At 45.3% G+C, this 24,835-nt stretch overlaps 2 protein-coding genes across 7 annotated transcripts in view; one reads left to right on the plus strand and one right to left on the minus strand.

The window, feature by feature from the left end:
* The window catches only part of LOC105285444, a 71,633-nt gene that overhangs the window by 22,093 nt on the left and 24,705 nt on the right, over positions 1–24,835 (minus strand). For 2 of the 6 annotated variants that reach the window (XR_003406574.1, XR_003406550.1), the window contains exon 3: positions 9,054–24,437. The exons of the other annotated variants lie outside the window; for them this stretch is intronic. The gene's annotated coding sequence lies outside the window, so the exon portion shown is untranslated. The remainder of the gene's footprint in view (positions 1–9,053; positions 24,438–24,835) is intronic. 6 annotated transcript variants of the gene reach the window in all.
* The window catches only part of LOC113561506, a 38,902-nt gene continuing 28,797 nt past the window's right edge, over positions 14,731–24,835 (plus strand). Inside the window, exon 1 of the transcript XR_003406381.1 lies at positions 14,731–14,807. The gene's annotated coding sequence lies outside the window, so the exon portion shown is untranslated. The remainder of the gene's footprint in view (positions 14,808–24,835) is intronic.

Here is a 24,835-nt window from a genome sequence, read left to right on the forward strand (position 1 = left end):
GAGAGCGTATTTTGGAGATTCTCTTCTTTTTTTTCTTTTACCGTAAAACACATGTAAAGCACGGTGACGAGCGATCGCTTATATTTCCGTTACAAACAGTTCTGCTCGCTCGCAAGCGATCGATTGCGACACAAGACGAGAATTAAAGCCACCGTAGGGTCAGTAGCATCATATGCGACTCGATACAGGACGAGACAATTGCGCCCAATCTTTCCATTGGTTTCTAAATGAATGATCGTGCCGGTGTGAAAGGCGCAGCCAACAAGTCATTACAGCGATAGGGCTCCGCCAATGATGCCGAGGACCTTGAACAGTTTATTTAACCGCATGATTCGACTAGCGAGACGTTTACGGACGTTATTCCTCATTTTTTGCGTTGTTTTGTGGATTAATATTGTCACACGTGCGTACGTTTATCATTTGCGCTAAATTTTTAATGCTAGACTGTAATATGTGCCGACTATTAGCCAACAAAAAAAGAATAACAATGTAGAGAAAATACGCGCGCAATTGCAGCCGTACGGTATAATACGATATAAAAATAAAGGGAAAGTGGATAATTACCTTTGACCTCTCGTTTATGGAACGATTAACGCGCGCGCGCGCAGCGGAAAAAGCACTCGTGCAATAGTAGAGCATTAAAATTACACAAATTTGTGCGAATTATGTTTCGTCGATTTTGCACGTTTTATGCAGCGGCCGAGCGCGTTTTATGACCTTGGTAGAAAAATGATATTCCGGTTAATTTCATTTAGCGTATTGCTCCACCGCTCTCACGATTCAACATTTTTGTTTTAGTTAAAAACGCGTGCGCAGGAGGTCTGTTCTGCATCGAACGTACCTTTCTCTCGCGCCTCAGCCGAAAATCGTTTGCGGAATTCGGCCCCGTTTGACAAACAAATGCGCCGGCACGTCAAATGCGCAATTATGGGAAAAAGTGTCACTTGGTCAACCGCAACTAATTGCGCCCGCGTGTCGTGATATTACGCGCGGCGAAATTGATAGAGAGCGGTCCGCCGCTGCTGAACCAATTCGTCGCGATCACCTGAATAAAGTGGAGCGCAGCCTACACGCGGGCGAAAACGTCACTGTTCCTTCAAGAATATTAATGCATCCGGCACGTCCCACGAACGGCATGACAAACATTAATCGCCACTCGCGTGCGCTTTGGATTTCGACACTGCATTTCTATGCAGCGATTGCGGGAAACGGACGCCTAGAAAACACGAACGCGTTATCAGCGACGTCGTCTTCTTCCCGATGTTACTTCACTGATTCGCGCAGGATTAAAACCCATTAATGCCAATTTCGCGGCCTCTAGTTCCTCCTAAGATCGCATCCGAGCGTTCTCTTCAATCTTACAGAAATAACGTCGTTAATCAATCGAACATTTCCTTTCACGCGGCACGTCAACGAGAAAACGTGCTCGTGATATCGCGAGCGAGGCAATTATCGGGAAGTACGCGACGTTAATCGAACCCCCGTCCTCCACCGTCACCCCCATAAGCGAAATCGACCGCGCGCGATTCCGCGCCCTTATCACGGACGATCGTCGTCACGTGACACGGCGATCACGTAACGTCGATCGGGCGTGTGTTCCAGCTTCCTGGCCAGTCGCCGTGCACACTTTTCTGAAAGAAGGGAACGGGCTCGCGCGCACGCCGGGGGTTCTCGTTTTCCCTTTGTAGATTACCCATCATAGCGGGGGACACGTAGGAAATAAGATGTCGAGAGTGGTACTGTGTGACGTCACCCGCTCTCTCTTTTTCTCGAGCCCTTTCTCGCCATTTTTTTGCCAACCCTTCCGACTCTATCTCTCTCGTCTCGGTTCACCCTTTCGTCTTAATCAGCGTTTCCTGACCTTTTCCAGTTTGCGACATGCTTTTAGCGTATAGGATAATGGACTGTTTAAGTATCCTGTTAATAGCCGCGCGCATGTCGTGTAACTTATGCTTACTCTGCAAATAAATATCGTGGTGGTCGTTGATAATTGATAGTTATTATGCCACATAAGTGAACGTCACATCGACATAGATATATGTATATCGTTCGGCGAGGTCTCTTTCCTGACGAGGGGACGGCCAAGCATACTTCCGGTCTGTTTAACGCAATTCAGCCAATCGCGTTAGGTGAGAAGGAGACAACACACACACGTGCTAATGCGATCCCCTGTTTCTTTCCACTGGAATCGCGGTTGCGCTAGATTCCCGTGGATGGATGTCCAAGAATGAAAAAAGAAACAAATGCGAAATATTTCTTCCCAACGAAATTAAAACGTGAGATCCGACGATTGCGGCTTGTGACGCAACACCACAATCGGCGCAATACCGAGCTGACAGCGAAAAGAGAAGAAACGTTAAATGAAGAAGGTAAGAGCCTAGAAGAGGCGAAAGAGAGAGAAAGAGAGCAAGAGAGACAGGAACAACAAGCATGGCAAAGAGTCGGCCTCGCAACATGGCCGTCGAGCGATAACGGACCGTTGATAAGAGCCTATCTTCTCTCTCTTTCTCTCTTCGACACTTTAATATCCCTGCTGTGCGGCTGGCTTTTTAATTATCTTTCCAGCGATAATGGGCGACCTCTAGCCTTCAACGAGGAATGTGAAGAGGACAGGAGGATGAAGAAATCCTTTAGGGATTTGACGCGTGGAAAAAATCAAATCCGCGGATGCGCGAGACGTCTCCTGGGATCACCCTGCCTGACGTTCATATTCATTTGAAGAAGGGGTCGGACTCTCAGACTGTGAGTCTCGGCACGTTGGATATATGCGCATAAGATAAGAGTAAACATAATATCGATCTAAACATTACCGAAAAATTTATATAAAAAAATACAATATTGATAACAAAAGAATAATTCAGCAAGTATAAAATATACTTCTTCAAATACGAAATTTTCTCTTCATTTTCAAGCGTAGAATAAAAACTGCAAAACCAAATAAAATTGCATTTTATATTTTGGATGTCAATCTCAACTGTATGAGATATCGCTCGGCTCCGTTCACGCTTCTGCCTTCTTTAGCCCAATTGATACTTTCGATTGGAGAATTATGCAAGTATCGCTGCTTTTCTTGCCATTAATGTATCATTTGTGGGAATGCCGCCAAATTTCCGCGTCTCGCGCAAGCGGTTGAGCGTGTCTCCACAGCGAGTATTAAAAGGGTTGCACACGCGCGCACCGGAAGGACGCGAAGGACGAGCAACGGCGAACCCGTTCGTCCGCAGAGCTTAAGAGGTGTCAGGCTGACTTCCCGCCGAGAAGTCCCGGGCTTTTCGAACCATTATTTTTTATTGGATCGTCGAGATCGATCCCTCGTCCGTCATCCCCCAATCTCTACCCTTCCTCCCTCGCACTTTCTCCAGCGATGGTTCCCGACCGTTTCCGTCTTTTCGCGTTGCTAAATCGCGGGAAAGTCTCGTTGAAAAGACGCCTCAGCCGCTTACTGGTGATGCGTACACGTGGCGGGGGAGGGAAAGCGGGAAAGTCTAGAAAAAGATGATCAAGATGACTGTCAAAGGCAGACGAGGGAGAACACAGACATAGCCTGGGCATACAAAGAGAGGATAATGCGGTATCAAACGTCCGCGGAATCACAATGAGGCGTTGGAAGCTCGCGAACCGGCTGCTGGCTCGTTTCGCCCGGTGAAATTTACCGCGACGATAAATGTTTTTGTTCGTTCGGTGACGCCTCTCGCTGGGCTGCGAGGCGGGAAACGTGCGTCATGAATCTCAGTGATAACCTGCTCGCGTTGCAACAAGCCGCGCCAAGTACCGCGTCATGCACCCTTATCGGGGGACACATACACGAGTGAGATTGAAAATTGAGCGGTGCCTTTTATCTCCGTATTAAATTCGAAAACTCTCGGGCACGCTGAAAGTTTTAACGATTTTGCACGAAAAAAGATCAGAGAGGAGAAAAGGGAGAGAGAGAGAAAGAGATACACGCACGATAGCGGATACATTTTTTCCGATTTTCTGACGCGCGGGCACGATTTTCCGCATTTTCCAGCAATTGGATAAAAACGATCGCGAAATTCGACGTAACTCCGTCGAAAATCGACTGGCTGCCGCTGCTTCCACGCGCGCATTTTAAGCAGGCGGAAAACCGATTAAGGGCTCAACGCGTCGGGCGGCCTGTCAATTTTCCGAACGTCTCCGGACTTTCCCCGCGGAAATATTTCCCGTGACGCGTGAGCGAGCGAGCGAGCGAGTAGCGCCGCGCGAGCCGGGAGCGGCCGGAATATTACACGATAACGATGGGACACGCGCGCCGACTGGTATGATCCGTCAATCAATCGTCCGGGGAATCGCCGGTGTGCAAAAAAGAAGAGCGAAAAGTGCATGTGACGCGACAGCCATGTTGCGATTTTTCCGCGCGCGGCGCGGTGCGGCACGGCGCGGTACGAAGCGGCGCGACGACGGGGTGTGCATTATTTCCAGCATCGGTTTTGTGCTTTCCGGCCGTTGACCCACTCCACCGCCAATCCACATACACACATACACAGACATCCGTACGCACGCACACAGACACGAACCTCTCTACCCTGTGGATCATCCCCAGCAGCCCTTCTCTCTTTTCCGTCGAACGTGTCCGCAGACGAGCATTTTTCGAATATTCGACGTTCGGTCTCTCCCTCGCTCTCCCACAGTCGCTTTTTTTTGCTCCCGTTCTCCTGTCTCTCTTTCTCGTTCTCTTTAGTCTCGCCATGAATCGATAGGCCCTCAATATAACTTCCTTGACGTAACTCGCCTCTTTGCTCGGGTGGATCAATTTCCCGCGAAAAGCGCACGGAGAGATGTCGTGATTCGAGTTAAATCACGCGGGTGTGCTGCGAGATGCGCTTGATCCCTAATCGTGTTACGCAATCCTCTCGCAACTGCACGACACTAACTCCTAGATCCCTAAATACCATCAATGAAACTGCAGCCGTATTCTCACCTTGTATATTTACCCCGCGGGTATGAACGCGCAGAGATTCCAATTATTCGTCTTCCCACGACCTACGTCACTCTGTAATCTATTTATAAAACTTATATAAAACTTTTATAAAACAATTAAATAATTACGAGATAACATCTACCCGGTAAGTATCGCGAATGTCCATTAATTTAATCACAAATCATAACGTGTGTGTGTGTATCCGTCATGTTTGAATAATGTTTTTTAATTATTACGAACGATATACGCGAAAGAAAGGTTCGCATAATTTTTATCGGCGGCGGAAGTGGCACTTCGTCAATACCGAATGTTCGTCAGATTTTTCGATATCGAAGGAGACGTTGCGATAGGTGAAGGTGTCGAGACGGGACGGGCAGGGCGATTAACTCAATTATCTTTCGTGGTCGCGGTAAAGGCCATCGTCGAGAGGGACGAGCGCGCTTTTGTTTCGTGGTAATTGTCCTCGTGGTATAGCGTGGACGGCAACCTTCGCGTGACGCAAAGTCTCGTTAACATTGCCCGTGGAGAAAGGAATGTTCTCTTGAACACACACGCGATTCTCTCTACTAAGCGACCGCCGGCTACAAGCTGTGCAAACCCTCGCAAATTATCTCTATTGCAGCTTTCTCGATAAAAAAAGCCTGCGTAAGCGTAAATTTAAAACGCGCATATTTTAACTGTCACATAATTTTATTAAACGCCATTCATAGTATGTTGCTTTTTGTTCAAACACATCACGGATTGATCGATGAATAATTATTGCTTGTCATTTCACAGCTTTCGAGAGATTTTGATTTTGATTTTATCGATCAAAAATACTGTTCAAACAATTGCATTTACATGTCGACCACTCACGCACGCTGGACTAGCCAGAAAAGAACCCGATAAAAAGCGCGACGAAAAAATGACGCGAGGAAGGATAATGCCCGGTCCATTAGCGTGCTGACGAATATTTAAAGCGGCGGATTTTCGCCGTTCGGATGAGAATCAAGGTGAACGGACGGCTGTTTCGCCGCGTATTTCGCGCCTTCGCAGTTTCTTACTGCAAACGAGCTCTGTAACGGCCGCGCACGCTTACGATAATATTTGCACTGCGACGCGCGTAGATCGGGGTGGTTTATGATAAATTTCTCGTGTACAAACTAATTTTGCACGAGCACTCCATGCGCATTATTATCGCTCTGTGATACCGAGATCCAACCGCAAAGGCCCAACAGCCGCGAGTTAATCTTACAGCGAATGTTTGCTACGTGTTAACAATTGCAGGAGCTGACGTGAACGTTAATGCATAAATAATATTTCCATGAAAACGTTCGCTGTTTAGAAGACCAAACTTTATAGAGAGGATGAAAAACTTCTTCTCTTTGTTTCGGAGCAAAGTAATTATTATATAAATTCGATCTACATTAAGAAAAATAGAAAATTAATCCATGATCAAAAATTAAAATCGAGTATATGTATGAGTGGAAAATGCCGTTGGCTTTTAATTTCTGAAAAAGTTAAAAATTCAACGACAAGCTATTACAAACTGCATCTTTATCTTCGCAAGATTACTATATTTATTACTCATATGTATACATTACTTATAATTAAATAAAAATATAATTAATAACATTTAAAAAAAGCGCAGACTGCAAAATCCTGTTTTCGTTGCCATCCCCGTAAAGCTTGTACGCAAAGCGAGAAACTTTCCGTCAACCCGATCCGTCTTAAGAAAGCGCCTCTTTCCCAGTTCGTCACAGCGAGGTCGAGATTTCTCGTTAGGGGTTAATTCGCACAATTGAGGCAGTCGCCATCTTAAAACGACTCTCGACTACCTCTTTCTCTCGTGTCTTGCTCGCTCTTCATCGTTTCCTCTCACGCGAGCCCGGAAATGGTTCCCCATTTCGGATCCACCGTGTGGCTTTGCCGTCGCGTAATTTGACCAACGAGGTAAACGAATCGAGCACCAGGAAAGAGAGAAGGAAAATCAGAGAGCAACTAGCGGATCTATGGTTTTCCGGACATATCTTTTTCAAATTTTTATCTACTCATTACTTTATTACGTCCTTACTATATCCGGATTACCTCAAACGCTAATCCGGAGAGCAATCCATTTCCTCAAAATATAAACTTTAACGAGTGCGGACTGACGCGACGTGTTTGTACAACTTTAACTGACATTTAGTAACCGATTGACATTAGTACTGATCATGCCGAATCTCGCGATTAAATACTCCATATTTTTCCGTCGAATTTGATTCCCGTTTTACCGAAAGTTCTTTATTTTTCTTCATCGGTACAGACTCATTTAGTTAAAACTACTGTAAATAATACTTTACGAAACTGATTGAATCAAACGAGCGGCGAACAGGCATTGTGCATTCGCCAGTTAAGAAAAATGTCGATGAACTTTTAATACTCCAGCTGCGGAAAATCGCCCCGAGAAATTCGATTCGGAACGGGCGTCGTCGTATCAATTACCCCCGAATGACATTTCTAAACATTTTTCCATCCGTGCTCTCCGTCGTCGCGCGCGCTTCTATTAACAAATTAAGCGCAACTTGCAGCTTCACTTAGCGCCCAAGTGGAAACGCCGCACCCGATTAAATTTAAGATTTAGTTCCATTTAAGTATTACGTGCGGAAGTGGCGGGAATGGATCCTTGTTGCGTGGCCCTCTCCATCGTTTAACGCAGTTTTCATAATTCAATTCCGCCGCGAGGATTCTTACGTTCTGACGTATTAACGTTTCTGACATCGCAGAGATATATATATATATATATATATATATATATATGTATATAATCGTACATAAATATAATTTTTTAATAATTATGTTACGTATATTACATAATTTTCTTTATGTAGATTCATTTCTCGTTCGTTTATTCGTTTACGTACAATTGTATATGTACATATTTCTTTACTTTAGCTTCTTGCTAAGAAAAGATTTAATTTACAATATTATCCTTTGCTATTTCATGATATATGCTAATTGTAATTTTTCTCTGTTTTATTATTCAAAACAGATATGTATACACGTCATATATAAATTAAGAAAGGAGACTATGTCCACTATATGCATGCAAAATAGTTTGAAACCATTCCAATATCTGTTATCAATCGTCAAACACCTTATATAGCATCTGCAACTTCCGGTAGCGCTGTTTTCATTGGAGATAAGCAGTTTTCTTCGTGGAAAAAGTGAGCGGTCGTTGCATATCGTACGCGACTTATCACTGACAGCTTGCAAGTTTCGTTACGTAGCGCAATAGGAATTGTGGGTGGGCTGCGTGTGCACCGTGCCACGTCGTGGAATCTAATATAACTGATAGAGTGCACCACTCAAAACAATATATCGCTACCACCAACGAAAATAAAGCCGTGACACAATGCGTAGGCAGAGAGTAACGGAAGTTCCACAAATTCGTGTATTTGCAAATAGTAAACCTTGTAATGACGTTAAATAATTGAGAAATATACATCAGAAAGTTTTTCTGTGATTAAAACTCGATTATTTCGTAAAATATCGTTCCATCCGCTTATTTTCGTTTGGTACATTTTCATTTGATTAATCAATATAAAATGAATAATCAATCAATATAACGAATGTTAAATGTTCTGTGGAATCCTCAAAAAATTTGATTACACATTATATTAAAGTAATACAGTTATTTTATTGATTAAATTAAAACAATAAACTGAAGCAGATAAAAACGCAAATTAATACCGATGCTATAAAATCTGCTAAAAATTTGATTTTATTACACCATGAAGGTAAATAAACGACATTCGCGTGCATCAGGCTGATAAAAATTTTAAAACGTTCTTAAAGCCTGGAACCTTGAGATAACGCTTCGCATGGCTTATCGCTTCGACTACATTGTCATTCCTTTCCATTGCGCCTTTTGCAAAATAAAATAATTTTGTTGCTGTACGTTGCACATTTAAGACAGTTTAATTATATGACGAATACCCACTCGTCTTGTCAAGTAAAACTAATCTTTTACGAAACAAAGTACTAACTTTTTTTAATGGCTTCATTAAAAAGTATTTAAATAGTATCTGCAGCTCAAGCCAGTTCTCCAATTAGCCGAAAACAAAGTTGTGAGAGGACATTAATTAGAACTTACCAATTATCCGTAGCACGATATCGTAACGTAAATTGGATTGAAGTTGTAATCAATTCTCAATCGAGTCGCCGAATGATTAAGAGGCGCTCTCGAACACTCGGGATTTTAATGCAGTCCGAGTATCCCATTTTTATCACTTTCGCTTGACGACAAGTGCGTCTCGCAATACACGCGTGCACGTCCGAAGACTGAAAACCGCCGACTTGGTAATGCACAACGTTCCACACTGACGTGTACTGACGTTTACGCAAATAACGCGATAAAGCCGTGTCTATCGCGAATTTAACGGCTCTCGCGGCGGGATCCCGTTTACTTAACTCTATCAACGAGTACATCTCGCGGATGCAAAAACGCGATAAAACCGGCGGTAGAGACCACACGGCGCTGCCTACAAAGTAGACCCAATGTTTTACAGCAACACGCGGCCACAGCCTCGGCTGTTCGGGCTACACTGAAAGATAATTGTCAGCTATCAGCTGACCCTTGTCGTCCGCAGTCCCGCCGCTGACGCCTCTCTCTCGTCGATGCAACGATGCATCCTCCTGCGCACACAAGCTCGGCCGGCCGTCATCGCGCCGGACGCACAAAAGGTACTTCGTCGGCTATCGTTTGCACGATAATCTCAACGCGTGGAACTCGACAGATACGTGGCGTTACATGTGGCATTAATAACGTTCCCTGTCTAGCCAATAATGTACACGACGCAGCCGGTCGCGTCGTCGATGCACTCCGACGCAGCTGACAATTCGCTCGTATTTTGTGCCCCACCATTGTTTCATTGCATGAGCGGTTTTCAGAGATGGATCACTCTCGGCGATTCTTCAATCAGAAGGTCCTCGTTAGATTATTAGGAAAGAAAAAATGTGGGGCTATTTTTGGATGGACCACGTTCCGAGATGTGTGTCACTGGGGAGATATTCCGCTCGCAGAAATTGATCAGAGATTGGATTAAGATAATTAGTCGTACACACGAGCGACACTCTCAATCCCGTTAATGCGTCGCGTTCTCAGAAGCCATTAAAACGACGCATCAATATAACGATCAATTAAACGCGGCCGCGTCCACCACAATCGCGGTGCAGCGAAATGGTTAATTATCATATCAATTATCGAAAGAGCCATAGCGGCGGGGAGGGAGAAGAGACCACTGGCTCGTTAATGCCAGTACTGTCAGTGCAACGTGCTACAATGTCCGATAAAAGCGCGCTCAATACCAACAATAATGCGGACACACGTATTTACGGTTCCGCAGTGGTGCACCGTGGCGTTTTCGGTAATGCCGGCCCATGTATCGTCCCGGCTCGGTTTTCTCGTCGGCGAACAAGAACCGGGCAGATAAAAAGAAAGAGAACGTTTCTCTATCTGACGTGAAGAAGCCCAAGTAGCTACCCAACTTTCCGCGGCAGAAGTGGTGCGGAGAGACAGCAAAAACGGATTCTATCCACCGGCGTTTCAATTTTCGCTACCATCGTACTGTGAAAATAGTTTATCCTGGAAATGAACGAGATGAGTCGTTGATTTAACAAAATTGTCTTAACGTCCCGGAATTAATTTGACTCCGCGTGTAGCGTGCCGCACGAGAAAAAAAGAAAAAACACACCAAAGTGCGTTCGACTTTAATTGTGTCTCAACTTCGTTCAAAATTTATGCATTATAGATATTCACACGATTAGTAGAAAATTTTACGAGGAAGTGTATAAGATTCGTTCGTTTTCGTCCGCTAAACTATTTTCGCTTAGACCGACATTTAATCTCAGGGCCATTGTTCAATCTTCGTTGCGTCATGTTGCGTTACTCGACGCAAGACTGAACATATCGTACATATTAAATTTCTATTTGTTCTTGGAAGAAGTATCGAGACTTTTCTCGCGACAAGTACGGTATCGTGGATATTGTCGGTGCCGATGGCGGAAACGTTGCCTCCAACCCTGCAGCGCTGTTATATCTATCTACTCCACTAGCCACCTCGTCGACTTTCCGCTCGCAAGAACACACCATTCTCCGCGATCTGCTGAAGTATCGTAAATTCGATCCGAGGTAAACGATGCCAATGGGAGCAGTCGATATTGTGTCGCGCGCGTTATGCAGATACCGATGTAGAAACGAGGACGAGGAGGGCGAAGGAGAACTAAATTCCGTTTCTTGCTGCGCAAGGGTGCATCGTGTCGCTGCTAATTGGCTGGTGGAAAATGGCGAGTAGACAGCCTGTGAACAAAGTTTTCCCTATCGGCCGACGGCTCGATTAAAGCTTCTTCTTCACGTGAATTCGTTATCGAACTCAAATACTGTAATACCGAGACGGACAAACGCAACTACTTTTAGCGACATAAAAACACGAAGATAAAGAGCACCGTGTATTCAATATTTTTGTATCCTTATGAGAAGAATCAGAATTCCATACATTTCCTCCTTGTAACTTTTATTTTTTCCGCCCCCCAAGTGACAGAGATTAAATCATAAAAAAAGAACGATAAACAGACGGCGGATTTCGAGACGGTGGAGCATTTCGCGGTAATAAAACAAAAATTGTCCTTACCGGTTGGTTAAAAATGTAGAAACGAGGAGACGTAGTGCGAGAGGGGTAGCACACCCGCGTGGCGCGACTCGAAGCGGCGAGAGGGCAGGGTAGATGAGAGAGGCGGTATTGTCTCGGCGATTATTTATGGCGGATTTTAAGCCCCTAAGTGTGGCCGCTGTAATAATTAACAAAAGGCATTATGCCGCGCACGGAGAATGAACCGCCCACATCCGCCCTCCTACTCGCTCGCGTTTAAGGGTGCGAAGGTGCGCGCAACTCGCGCGCTCCGCTCGTCCGTTCGCCAGGAGAGATAACACCTGAGACCAACGCCGCTCGATTGCCCGGGGCTCATTTACTAATGAGCACGGCCCTATAACGTCCGCGAGAATAATGTGACTTCTTTCCCGGCTGCAGCCGGGTGTACAACGACGCGCGCGATTTACGGACGCGATCCGTTCCTCGAAAAAGCTGAGGAAAATGCACTAACGCGCACGCTGGCGAACCAAACGAGCGTATGGAGTCACCTGTTTCGAAGATATCGTTCTACCAATGGCTTTGGATTTTATTTTGCCTTCCTGAAGCCTCCCTATCGAGGACGAAGAAGAATGAAGACGTTCGTGATGAATTGTTATTGGAGTGTGTCGGGTGTAAGTATTGGCAAATCGCAAGCTGGTAAGTCGAATGGTAAATGTAATCTAGCATTTTAATTGGGACTGCTATCTGACTTTAGTCTGCCTCAACGCGAGGCATTGTTACCACATTGCACGTGATTACTAATTGATAACAAAAATAAAAGTTTAATTAGATCATTAGCGGTTATTGAAATTGCAGCACGATAAACAAAATTGCAAAACGACGGACGCTGGCTTGTTGAATTAAAATTAAACGGACAGCACAAAGGACCGTCAAAAATAATTAGATGAAAATCAGATAGGAACTTTGCATGGCTCGTTGGTGCCCGGGTATTCGGGTATTCGTGTAACGGTTGTATCTCGGCCGGAACATCCCCTGAATCGCTCCACCATTACCGTCACTACCACCACTATCAACATCACCCCATTTCGAGTTTGCTCCCTCATCGTTGTTCGACTCGTCATGAGAGAGGAACGTAAGCCGGATGAGTCAGGGGTGTATACCGCACAAGGTATTCACTCACCCTCTTTCTCTTTCTGTCTCACGTTCCCTTGCCCTTTCTCTCTCTCTCTCTCTCTCTCCCTCTTCTTTTTTCGTATAATCTTTCTCGACGTCGAGCAGACATGCACGGCGCTCGTAAAGTTCCGAGGGAGCACTCGACGACAAAAGGCCGGGTCCGGGTGTTTCGGAGGACGGACGTGTGTGAGAATTAAGAGTGTGCGGCGGATGACGGAAACGCGGCACGTGATACGCGATAAGCGCGGATAAATTTCCGCGGCGTCACTCTTCGTGGGAGATTCCGCAAACGCATAGCTCGTGCGAGCTGGTGCAAATATTGGCCGATGAATTACCGGCAAATATGTAGCAGCCAGCAGAAGGAATCGATAATGTAATTAGGGCTGTTGATAGGACTTTAATGAATCGCCGGATTCTAAAATGGAAGCTTGATGAAAGTCACATCCGGAAACACGAGAATTTTTTTTTCGCTTTTAAAAGCGTACTATGGCAAAAGAAGATGAGTCCATCTTTTGATTCAGGCATGACATCTCGCACAAGCATCTCGGAGAGTGCACGCGAGTTCCCTTCAATCGAGATAATACCGTGCACATCGTATAGCACGCGCACGTCAATTAATATCACTTTACATTAGATAACGTCTGGTAAGTAATCTCGATCTAACGACCGCTCCAACTCCGTCATAGCTATTGGCCGTTGGTGACAGCCATTGGAGAACGATGAACCCGAGCAGCGTGACTTACTCTCGATAAAGATACTCAGCAAGTAACAACTTGAACGCGCGACACTGTCGATTTTTCTTATCGACAATAAACGATAAGCCTGCTGCGCGATTATCTTGACAAAGAGTGAAGAGACGCTTCCGCGATTACGCAATTTGTATCTTCCTCCTTCTCCACCCCCCGCTTTCTCCTTTCCCTCCCAGCCTCCCTCGGTACATCGCGAATAGGGCCAGGGCAGACGTATAGGGACTTAATGGTTGAAATTTAGAGCGGTTTAAGTGGCATATGGTGGCATTTTAATTGACAGTCTGGTTAGGTCATCGCGGCCTGAATCGTCGTAACACATGGACGAACGGATGGACGAGCAGACGAGAGCAGGGGGACTGGTGAGGAGGAGGAGGAGGAAGAGGAGGAGAGGCTAAGCACCACGTGGGGAACACTTCATGAGAACCGGAGCGCACCAGGGCCGTGCAAGTCGTATAGAAAAAAACGTCCCTGTCACCGTGCCCTCTTTACTCACTCCAAGTCCGGCCTCCGATTCAGTATTCTCAGTCTAAACTGCGAATGCGAAACCGAATTATACGCAGACCTCGCAAAATTCCTCCCGCCAGTTCGGCTCGCGCGAATTTGGAAAAGAAGACGTAATTTGTTGGTAACGTCAAGTTTCACGAAAGTATTTATTCAAACAGATTATTTATCAATTTATTTACAGATATTATTTTCGAACTAATTGTCTTTTACGGTGTCAGTACAGTGAAACCTGCGAAACGCGACCGTCGAGAGGGAAATTCACGCAGAGTCGAGCGCGCGTTTCCTTGTTATAAATAATATTATATCAGCGTGTTCTTTGCTCTCTGCTAATTAATGCGCAGTAATATCACTCACCGGCTACACCCGTGCACGCCCAGAAATTCGGCAGATAGTCCGGGCGATCCGCTCGCAGAGCCGGGCACTCGCGTATTCGATCGCGAGACGCTGGCGTCACGGCTTATCTGTCGTCACGTAGATACTTATATCACGGTTTATCTCGGCGATGGAAGAGAGAAAGAGAAAGAATGATCCCCGTCACGCGATAAGAAACGAACGGATGCACGGGCTGAGTGCAACTGAATGGAGCTGCGGCTCGGTTTTCATGACGCTCTTCGGGCATCGGAGCCGCCCGAACGCGGTCGGCGACGGACGAGAACGAAAACGAACGAAACGCGGAGATCTGAGCGTTATACGCGGACGTGCTCTTCTTGGCGCATGTTCATCTTGCGGAGCGGACAGCCTCCAAATTTGATCGTGTGCTAATCGGCAGTTATAAGAAAGAGAGAGGGGGAGAGGAAGAATCAGACGAACAAAGAAGAGCAAAGCTTTCTCTAGGTATGCGATCTTTTGTGTTGGATCGATTAAATAAGAACGAAATAAAAATATGAAATTTAAATTAATCAACTTAATTATGTAGAGTAATTTAATGTTGAGTTTATGATACGGAGATTAGTAAAGAAACAAAGAAATTCTATTAAATTGAAATACAGGCAGGAAACTTGGGGCGCATTGCAACATTTCAAGCTATCTAATAGGTAAAGGCGACATTCGTTGGCAGTGCTACAGTCATTGGCACTATACTAATAACTATACTATACTCATAACTGATAAGAAACTGTTTTTGATATTAATATGGATTCTACTAATTATGTATTTAATATATTTTTGAAAATTTCTGCAATTCTAACCTAAAAAATTGCAAGTGCCAATCATTGTATATGATATTAAATGTGCCAACGACTGTCGCCTTTACCGGTTTACCCGCGACAGTAGGCTTGTTTTTTCTTGTGTATGATATCTCTATATCGCATGTCGTGCAACCCGCAATTACCTGTTTGATGTACGATCGCGGGGGAGGATAAAATAAATTTGGGTCCAGCCCTCTGCTTTGTTCGGACGCCCGAAACTTATTTACGAAACTATCGCAGCTGTCTGTGAATCGATTTTTAGTCGTTCAATCGGATATTATTATCTTGCACGCATCAGAACTCGGCTTTCCTAGGAAAAACCTGAAATTTATGGTACGCGCGAGTTTTGAATGGTCTTCGCTCTGGTTGTTCTATCTAGTTTCCAAGTATTAAATTACACTAATTATAAAGACAATTCAGATCTGAATTTTTATCACGTTTTAATTCTTCTTTGATCGAAACAAATTCTGTCATTTACATGTATCTTAAGACAAGAGTTAATAAGCTGCACTTCTAGTGACATTTGCAGCAGAACTGAATAATTGAATGTTAACGGTGAGAACCATTGCGATGTATTCAGTTCTACCGTTAATTTGAATACGCTATTTCGGGAGCCACGGACAATCCAACAGAGATCCGATGAGAGATCTATACAGGCCTTTCTCCGAGGCACTATCGTGGCTTTGCGAGCGGCAAAGCTCGTCTCATAAAACATCGCTTTGATCACGACGCGTGCTGAAGATGACCTTTGTGGTGGCAGGAATCTCTTTCTCGAAATTCCGGCCGATGAACTTAATTATTAGCATGAGTCAGTCGAGTGCGTGGGACGTCTCTCCTCTCTCGTTTCGCTGCACGGGGGTCCCTCACGTTCCTCGTCGCTTCCTAAATGTTTGTACGCGCCCCGTAACTTCGCGGGCGCGGGGTCAAACGGGGTCGAATGAACGGAGCTCGTAGCAAACCCATTAGTCACCGGAGTAGAGCTGATTCGCCGTCCCCCTCGCCGCCCTCTTTGACGAACTCGTCCCGAAACGGACTGGTGGTTCAGTCATCTCGGCAGAAAATCGCTTTCCCATCGAATTCGCGTAATAAATTTCATGGTGCACCTGCTTCATCCTTATTTCATTTTTTGTGGTTTCCACGAAGTATCGCGACACGTGGGGCCTTTATGAAGGCAGAACCTCACAGTAAGGAAAGATTCTTGTGTACACATGATTTATAATATAAGAGGAATTATTTCTTTGGCACGCAAAAACGGAATATGGAACGGAATTTGGAAGAGTAATGTCCGAAAATGAGAGAACCCTTTTGACAAATACGGTTTTCTTTTTCATTCGTTTGCAATAGATGTTTTGCGATGCGCGGTGCAATGGCCGTTGCAGCCGTTTTCTCGTTGTTTGTATATAATTCCACGTCTGTTACTGGTTATCTCTGCTCTCTCGTTCACTTTTATTATTTATCTGCTAAAACAAATAACACATACGATTCGCACACGTTCGAAAGTAACTGAGAGGTTGCGGAATTTCTATTCTACATATTTCTCGGAAAATCATAATAAAGCTCGCAGCATATAAACCGTCTTCCCTCAAATCCTCGTCTTAAATTTCCAATTTTTAAATCTCCCTTCAGTTTTTCTAACTTACAATACTATTTGTAGAATTAACAATAAAATATCCTTCCTTCGAATTCTCCCGCGAAGACTGACAGCGTGAAATAATTATAGGAAATAAAAGGTTCGTTAAAGTTTTTGGCGTAACAGCAGAATCACGGCAAGTCTATCAATTTAGTCGGAAGCATTGTCATATTTTGTAGGAAGTTTCGTATCAATGATCACACATTCACGTGGGTGTTCCAGGGCGTCGCAGCAAAGATATCACAGGAAGGAAAAGGGAAAGAGATATTTCGAAGCGATAGAACGGGGAAGTAAGGATTGTTCTCTCGAATATAGAACTTGGGCCTACTTACTTGTACCTCTTCTCTGAATACTTGTACCTCTCCTCTCTCTCTTTCTCTCTGTCTTGTTCGGCAAGGGGGAGGATGCAGAGTAGAGGAGAGGCACAGGAAGAGAGCTAGGGAGCAAAGCTTGGGCCACGTCGGCCTTTTGTGAGAGAAGTTCTTTTGTCGTTGCGACAAAGCCCGAAGAATATCCATCCTTCAAATGTGGAACAGCTGCCATCGAATGGCTCCGGCTACCTTTTTTAGAGTCCCGCGCATATACCGCGTGCGCATGAACACGCGTGTACCGAGCTCTAGGTCGGAGCAAGAGACAGAAAGGGATGACACTGAAGAGCGAGAGCAAGAGAGAGGAAGAGAGAGAGAGAGAAAGAGAGAGAGAAGTGGAACCTTTTTTTCAAGTAGGCAGATTTCGACCAGACTCGCCTTGAAACAGCTCTACGTGCAACCGTACGATCTTTCCCATTCCTTTTCTCTCATTTCTATTACATTGAATGCGGGCTCAATGAAAGGTTCATCAATGTCGGTCAATGACAAAACTCACGATAATTCCGTACCGTGTCAAGGACCGTGCGTTTTCGGCACTTAAGGATCCGTTGACCCGTATACGTATATTTAGCACTTCCATGTGCCAATTGTATTATCGCCAATTATAATATCGCGCTCAAATGCGCGGAAACATATATACGAGATGCGCGCGGCAGATAACAAAACTGCTTGCGAGGAATTTAGCGATGCGTATTAAAAGGTTCCACGCATTTTCGATAGGGTAGAGAGCAGGGGATTTCTCTCTTTTTTTTATGTATCCTGCATAAATGCAAGCGCTACGTTTCATCTCGGCGGGCCGACTGCAAACGGAATATTCAATAAGCTGATCACGATGCAGTGGCGGACACGATTATAATTCCCACACAAGGCCACGCGTGCCTTTATTATTCATTTATTGGGATACCAGGGAGACAGATATCAGTCGGTATTTACGGTGGGCGATCGATTGATGCTTGAGTGATACACCACCGATTGAAAAACGAATACGTCACAATATCGCGCGTGATTGCCTCTCGTCCTGACAAAACCAATCCTTAATTTGTATTCGTTGTTAAACGCGCTTATTGCTCGCGCATAAAATTACACACGCAATGCTCTCCGCTTTTCCCCTGCGCCAAAAATTGATAATTCGAAAATTGATGCAAGAGATAATACATCGCTCGATGTGATCGCCTGCGATCGACGATTATTACATAATGTATCATGCGACGGAATAATAGCATCCGGATAATGCGCTGGCTGCAGCTGCATAGCAAATCGTTGAAATAGCACTTAGCGGCGCGATCTCGTCTGGCCTGGCCCTCTTTTGCTATGGAGTTAGTCTGGAGAGAGCTGATCTGGCAAATCCTGCCATTTGTGTACGGATTCAAGTCTTAAATCGTCCCTATCGCAAGCTCGTTTTTTGCAGATAACTTTTTAATGCTGAGAATTAAACATGTACTACAAAATAAGGGCAAGCAGCTTTCAAAAGTGGCACATAGTTACTCGGGATATACTTTCAATTGTTTCATTTGAATCGTCCGTCAATTTCATTATTAACGATAATAAATGTTGGACCATACACGAGCTGTTTTTTCAAAAATTTCTTGTATCCAATTTCCTTCTGCTCGCTCGCGTTAAAATATCCGAGGATTGATATTCGCGGCCACGGTTGACGCGATTTCATCCTGGATCACGTATTTGTCCACGAAACGAAACCACCAGGGTCGCACAACTTTGGCAATTTCACTTTCGATATGTACTCGCGAGACACTAATTCGTGGCTGAAATTATGAGCGGCGATTCTAGGATTTCGGGCATCGCGCGACGCAGCGCAGCTCGTAAGCACGAACAACGGTGTGCCCCATTGCGAAATACGAGCCGCCACACGAAAATAAGAGCATTCGAGTAATGCCGCGATGCACAGGGGCCGGTGCATCGCTGAAATAGCGATTAGTTCCCCCGGTTTCGACGAGCAGCAGCGCGCGGTTCCAGTTCGCAACAAAGTTCCCGGCCAAAGGGAAGGTTCTCTCTCTTCCTCTTTCTCTCTGTCCCTCTCGCCATTCTCTCTCTCGCTCTCTCTTTCTCTCTCTCTTGCTCTCTCTCTCTCTTCGCGGGGTATGGACGGAATCCGCCGGCAAGTTCCGAAACCCCGGGATGAAAATGCCTCTCTGCCGGATTAGCCCCCGCTGGCTGCCCGATTGTAGTCCCTACCTAATGTAGACTGTGCTCTCGTTGCCGGCTGGTTTCCGGTTCGGGATCGGATCAGAAGGTAGGCTCGCGGGCTTCACGACTGACAGTAATCTTGTGACTTTTTGTTTGTGTAAGTGATGAAAAAAGCTATTGGCAGTAAAATAAACAGAAGCTCTAAAGATAGAATTAAAAATAAACAAAATAAATAAATATGTAAATATATACAATAGATGCAAGTCTAGTAAGATTGTTAAGAAAATAATAAGATGCGAGAATGATAATGTCACGTTACTTAATTTTATGCAATATACTATTCTGTTGTATCGATCTTTAATACAGACAGATTTTGTGAATATATTTCTGAAAGTTAGACAGAATTATCTTGATGCTATTTTATTGAGTTTAATTCTGCGAATGCAGATGCACTGCAAATGCATCGTGCTCGCACGATACAAAGTTACAAATCGACGGCCAGTTGTCACGTTACTCAGTACGTGACCGTACAATTAATTGACTGGCTCAGACCGGATTTAAGTCCGATGAGTAGGAAACGCGTTTAAAGGGACTGGCACATATGGACGTTATTTTTGGCTCTTGTCTCTTCTAATAAAGGAACCGTTTGCGTTCCTAAAAAGTAATTCATAGAATCAAATATCTGATTTCATGAATCTCATTTCATGAATCTACAGACATATAATAAATTCATGTTCCTATTTCGCGTTGGTAATGTATAAAAAATGTATGCAACTGCATTCTGGGCTCGAGGGAGGTTTGTATCTCACTGTACTGCGGAAGTTTGGCGATCGTGTGCAGAATGACCTAGATGAGTAGGAATGCCAGGCAGAGGAAATGACAAATTAACCGGTTGCAACGTCTCTCTCTCCTTCTTCTCCATTCCACCTTATGTTTGCAAATATCAGTTATTCAGACGCATATCTAAATAACACACGTTTATAGAAATTTATATTTTATATTTATATTTAGAGACGAATATTTCTTACGCTTATGTAAGCCGACTCATAACAGATCCCGTTACTGTCGCTGTGATAAATCTCGAAAGGAACTCGAGTATATACTGGAAGAGGCTGTTTCTTTGAACGGAGAAATGACGCAATTTCCTCTCCTTTCTACTTGATAGGAAGTACTCTGCCGCCGAAATTCCTAGCTCATGCTCGTTGAACTTACTATAGCGCCTTCTCCTCTCACGATCAGTGCAGCGAGCGTCTTCCTTGCTCATAAAGATCACCTTTTGTAGTGTTATTAGCGTATTATGCTCGCGTTCCATACTACGCATCACCTTCGCGCTCACCAACGGCATTCCCGTCTCTCCGTCATTTCGATCTCATAGAAAACGTCTATTAGCGCGATCCTATTCTACAAACACACGGCGCCTTTGTGCGCGGCCAACAACGTGCTTACGGTTCTCGATTGCGGTTCTGAAAGACATAGCGACGCCTCAGCTTTGTCTCAGAATTTGTTTACGCGTTGCAGACGTCGCTCGTCACTTGCATTGCGTTATCCGATACCGAGATTCTGTCAAGATGCTGCATAAATCTTTCTCCACTTATCGCGAACGTTTTAATCGTGCTTCTCCCCCTCCTCACAACTCTCGTCGACCACTCTCGAGAGCTACTTATTGTTAGTCTCTCTGTAACAACTCATTCTGATAGATTCCGGCGCGCTTGGATATCTTTAGTTTGACAAAAGAAATTATGGGGATAATTTCGGAGGCAAGTTACGTATCTCGCATTTCACATATGTATAATTTCACCATCTGCTTGATACATGGCGTCGGCGAAATACGAGGTACGATTCAACACAATGCGGAGCCAATAGACCGCTCCGGCACGACCGGTTAACTGCTTGGCTAACCGACTCGACCGGTTAACTGCCCAGTTAGCGATTTAACCACCAGGCTGCTAATCACCCATTCGGTTAACCGCTCCGGCCGCGGACGCAGCTACAAACGGAGACGCGCGTGGAATTTCGATCGTATACTCGCGCTCGCTCGCTCGTCAGCTCGCGAGTGCGCGCTCGATTCATTCGCTTATTCGTAGCTGGAAAACGCACCCGGAAGCGCCGGATTAGGAAGCTGCGGAAGTGGCCCCCGCGCTCGTCAGAATGTTCGGCATTCTAATGAGGAAAGCGGCGTTTACCCGCGCCGCCGCCTTACGCTTCGCCTCGTGGCGTGCGTTCGCGAGCGGTGATTGCCGCTATCGCGTTTGCCGTGCGTGGGTTATGGGTCGCGTGCCTCCTCGTCTCTTTGAACTCAAACGGTTAAACAAATCCCCAGTCGTCCTGGGCAAAACAAATGCCGCAGCTATGCGAAACGCTCGCTCTGCATTACCTACCTAATCCGCTGAGCGCGAAATGGGAAAACGAGAATCTAAACAATTCATCATATGCACTTGGCACCCCACTTTTAATAAATTAAGTTTTGAATACACGCGGAAACTAGCAGTTAGTTTGTGGGTTGTGGTGAAACTAATTTCGTTTGTAATTCTGACTCTGAATTGCGATTCTGAAACAATACATATTATCGAAATTTTTATTTTAGTCTGGTGCCAATCATTTCTTCAAAATGCTATAATTTTTTTGCGTTAAACTACAAACGAAATAATCATAATTCGCTCGTAATAAAATAAAAGATGCGTGATTAGTAAAAAAACTGTCTGTGCATGTTATCTTAGTTTCGCAGATTTATTAATGCTAATTTACTTCGCGATAATTTTTTAACGATAAGAACGATACGTGAAGAATAATCTTCTCGTTGTTCATGGCAGAATTCCCGAAATACACGTCAGAGCACACGCGCTCTGCGCCCATGCCGGAAGACGCCATCGCCGAGTTCCTGCCATGAAATTACTCTCCCAATTACATCGCGATTACTTGCGCGAATGATGGCGCGGACCTAATAAACGCGAGTCAATAAGCTGGCAGGCAGAGGCAGGCAGAGGCAGGCGGAAGCCGGTATTGCCCACGGATCTGAATGGGCGTTACATCTTCCGGTAATGCTGAATTACTGTCTCAACCCGGCCGCGTGATTAACATCGCGGAGGCTCGCAGTAACAATTAGAGAAACCTCGAAGAGATCCGCCAGTCTAGGTCGACTATGGATAGAGTGCAAGAGAACGCGCGAAGAGTTGAGAGAGAGAGAGAGGGGGGGGATAGAGAGAAGGAGAGAGAGAGAGAGAGGGAGGGAGAGAGAAGGAGGAAGGCAGGCCGATTACGTCGCACCGCGATATTTCACGTCACTTCCGGTTACAAACCTTCTCTCCGGCCGGGATATGAGACGCCCTTCGGTAAGGGAGGAGAGACGTAAGCGCGGACGACGAGAGACTCCCACCATCGAGAATTAATTTGAATTGGATTACCATGAATATTGTCGGCGCTCGCTCGGCGAAAGGTCGGAAAGACGCGCGTTCCCGTCACGAACTAAACGCTCCAAAACTCTTTGACAATCGAGTTGCAGTTTGCGCGGTTTATCAATTTGCGGAAACTCGTGAAGATTCAAATTCCCGGCGAGACGAAATTCACGCGTGACACGACACGTCGCACATTGCGTCTAAATGCCGTTTTTGCGCAAGTTAATGTCGGTATTTCCTGCCGTGGGTGGTGTCACGACAATTCAATTAGAAAATCACCGTTATTCCCTCGTAGTTTCTTTTATCTCGCCCTCCTAACAAGTTTAAGAAGTGCGCTAATACCACGGCGCTCACACACAAGTAGCTCGCGGTACGACGGGGAAATATAACACTTGTTCGCGCGGTGAGAAGAACTGATGCCTTTAGGGACAAGCCAATTTACGGTGCGCGTTTCTATCCTGTCGAGCAAACACAACGAAAACCAGATATCCGTGGAACTTTCCCGAAGACTAACGATAACTGAGAAATCCAGCGAAGTCTTGGAAAGATAAAAGTGTATCTGCCAGCAGCGCGGAATGCGACGCGTCCTCTCTTTCGACACGGGTTTCCTCTCGTTAGCGCCGGACAATACCCACCAGGTCCGGCACCGGGGTCCACCAGGAGCCTACCAGCCCCGCGGCCGTCTTTAACAACCGAGGCGGACGCAACTTTTTCGCGGCTGTATTTCTCCGTGGCTTCCGCTTCCGCGGAGAAGCGCCGCGCATTATTCCGAAGAGGTTCAGCCTCGATGCGGGCTTCATTGTGTCGCGACCGCGGACTTATTGTGTGTGCATTTGAAAGTTCGCTAATTTACGTTGCGACTTTTAGCGATCGAGCGAAAGACGCTCATTATTATGTTATTACGCGCGTCGGATGCAAAATTCTACTCGGGAGGGTCCAGATTTGACGTAAACTGAGAGGTCCAATTTTACGCATCTTGATACTTCGCGTTCGCACATGCGTTTCTTTATAATAATCATGCGTAATGATGATAACGTGTGATGATAGCGACGGTGATGAGTGAGTCGCGCGAGGAAGAGAGAAAAATGTCACCGGCGCTTCGTCGTATCTAATTACTCGCATGCGTAGTTAACGTCGCGTGCTCTCACGTCTCCGTGATAATGCAACTCGCCCGAGCCGGCCAAACAACGCCTGACACCTTCACGAAAATCGGGGGATCGCGAGCGACGGCTGGAAATAATATCACGCCGCATGATGGCGACAAGCACAGTGCAAGATTATAGTGTGTCGTGACTGAATTTTTCATCAAATTTCTAATCATCTTAACTATACTTGAAAACTGTTTTCCGTTAAAAAGGTCTATTGATAATATAATTGATGGAAGATAGTTCATACATTTCATACATTTTTAATCATTAAGAACAAATAAACGGAAAACATTGAGCATTTGAAAATGTCTAGAAAATTCATAACATTCAGTAAATAGAAGGAAAATTTTTAAAGAAAAAAAAAGATAAAAACGAGATCTTGAATAATTGAGTTCGCTCTACTCGGAAAAGACTCCAAAGCAGCATCCCGGCAATTTCCTCTCGTGGCCCTTACGAACGTCCTCTCGTTCTCCACTCTATCTTCATCTAATCACTTTTGCTTTCGTCAACGCGCCGCCGCGGGCTAAGCGATGGGCGTTGATGGAGCCCCAAGTCGATGAAGGAAAAAACGCAGGATAGGTCTGAAGGGCCAAACTGCGCCAAAAAAGAAAAAATGAGAAACAAGAGAGAAGTGGAAGGGATCGAACCCTCTTTTGGTGAACGGAGCAAGAGAGCGAGAAAGAAATAGAAAGAGAGAGCAAGCGAAGAGGGTTAGAAGGCTCTCGCACCCTGCGGCGCTTGGAAAGTTTCACGGAAATGCACCCTCGCGAGTTTCTCGAGGTGCTTTCGGATCGTCGCGACGCCTCGGGAATTGCATAAAGTACGAAGAGTAGAGGGAACGGGGCTCTATTGTGATTGATACGGGGCGCAATCCCGCGCAATGCGCCAGTATCGGTGGATAGAATAGAAGTATAAAGGCCGCGCGAGATTCCGCCATTTAACGCGCGTTTAAACGACAGGCCTGACGACTCCTCGAATAGGCCGCGATTCAA

Source organism: Ooceraea biroi, chromosome 1, assembly GCF_003672135.1.
Source record: "Ooceraea biroi isolate clonal line C1 chromosome 1, Obir_v5.4, whole genome shotgun sequence".
NCBI classification, from domain to species: domain Eukaryota; kingdom Metazoa; phylum Arthropoda; class Insecta; order Hymenoptera; family Formicidae; genus Ooceraea; species Ooceraea biroi.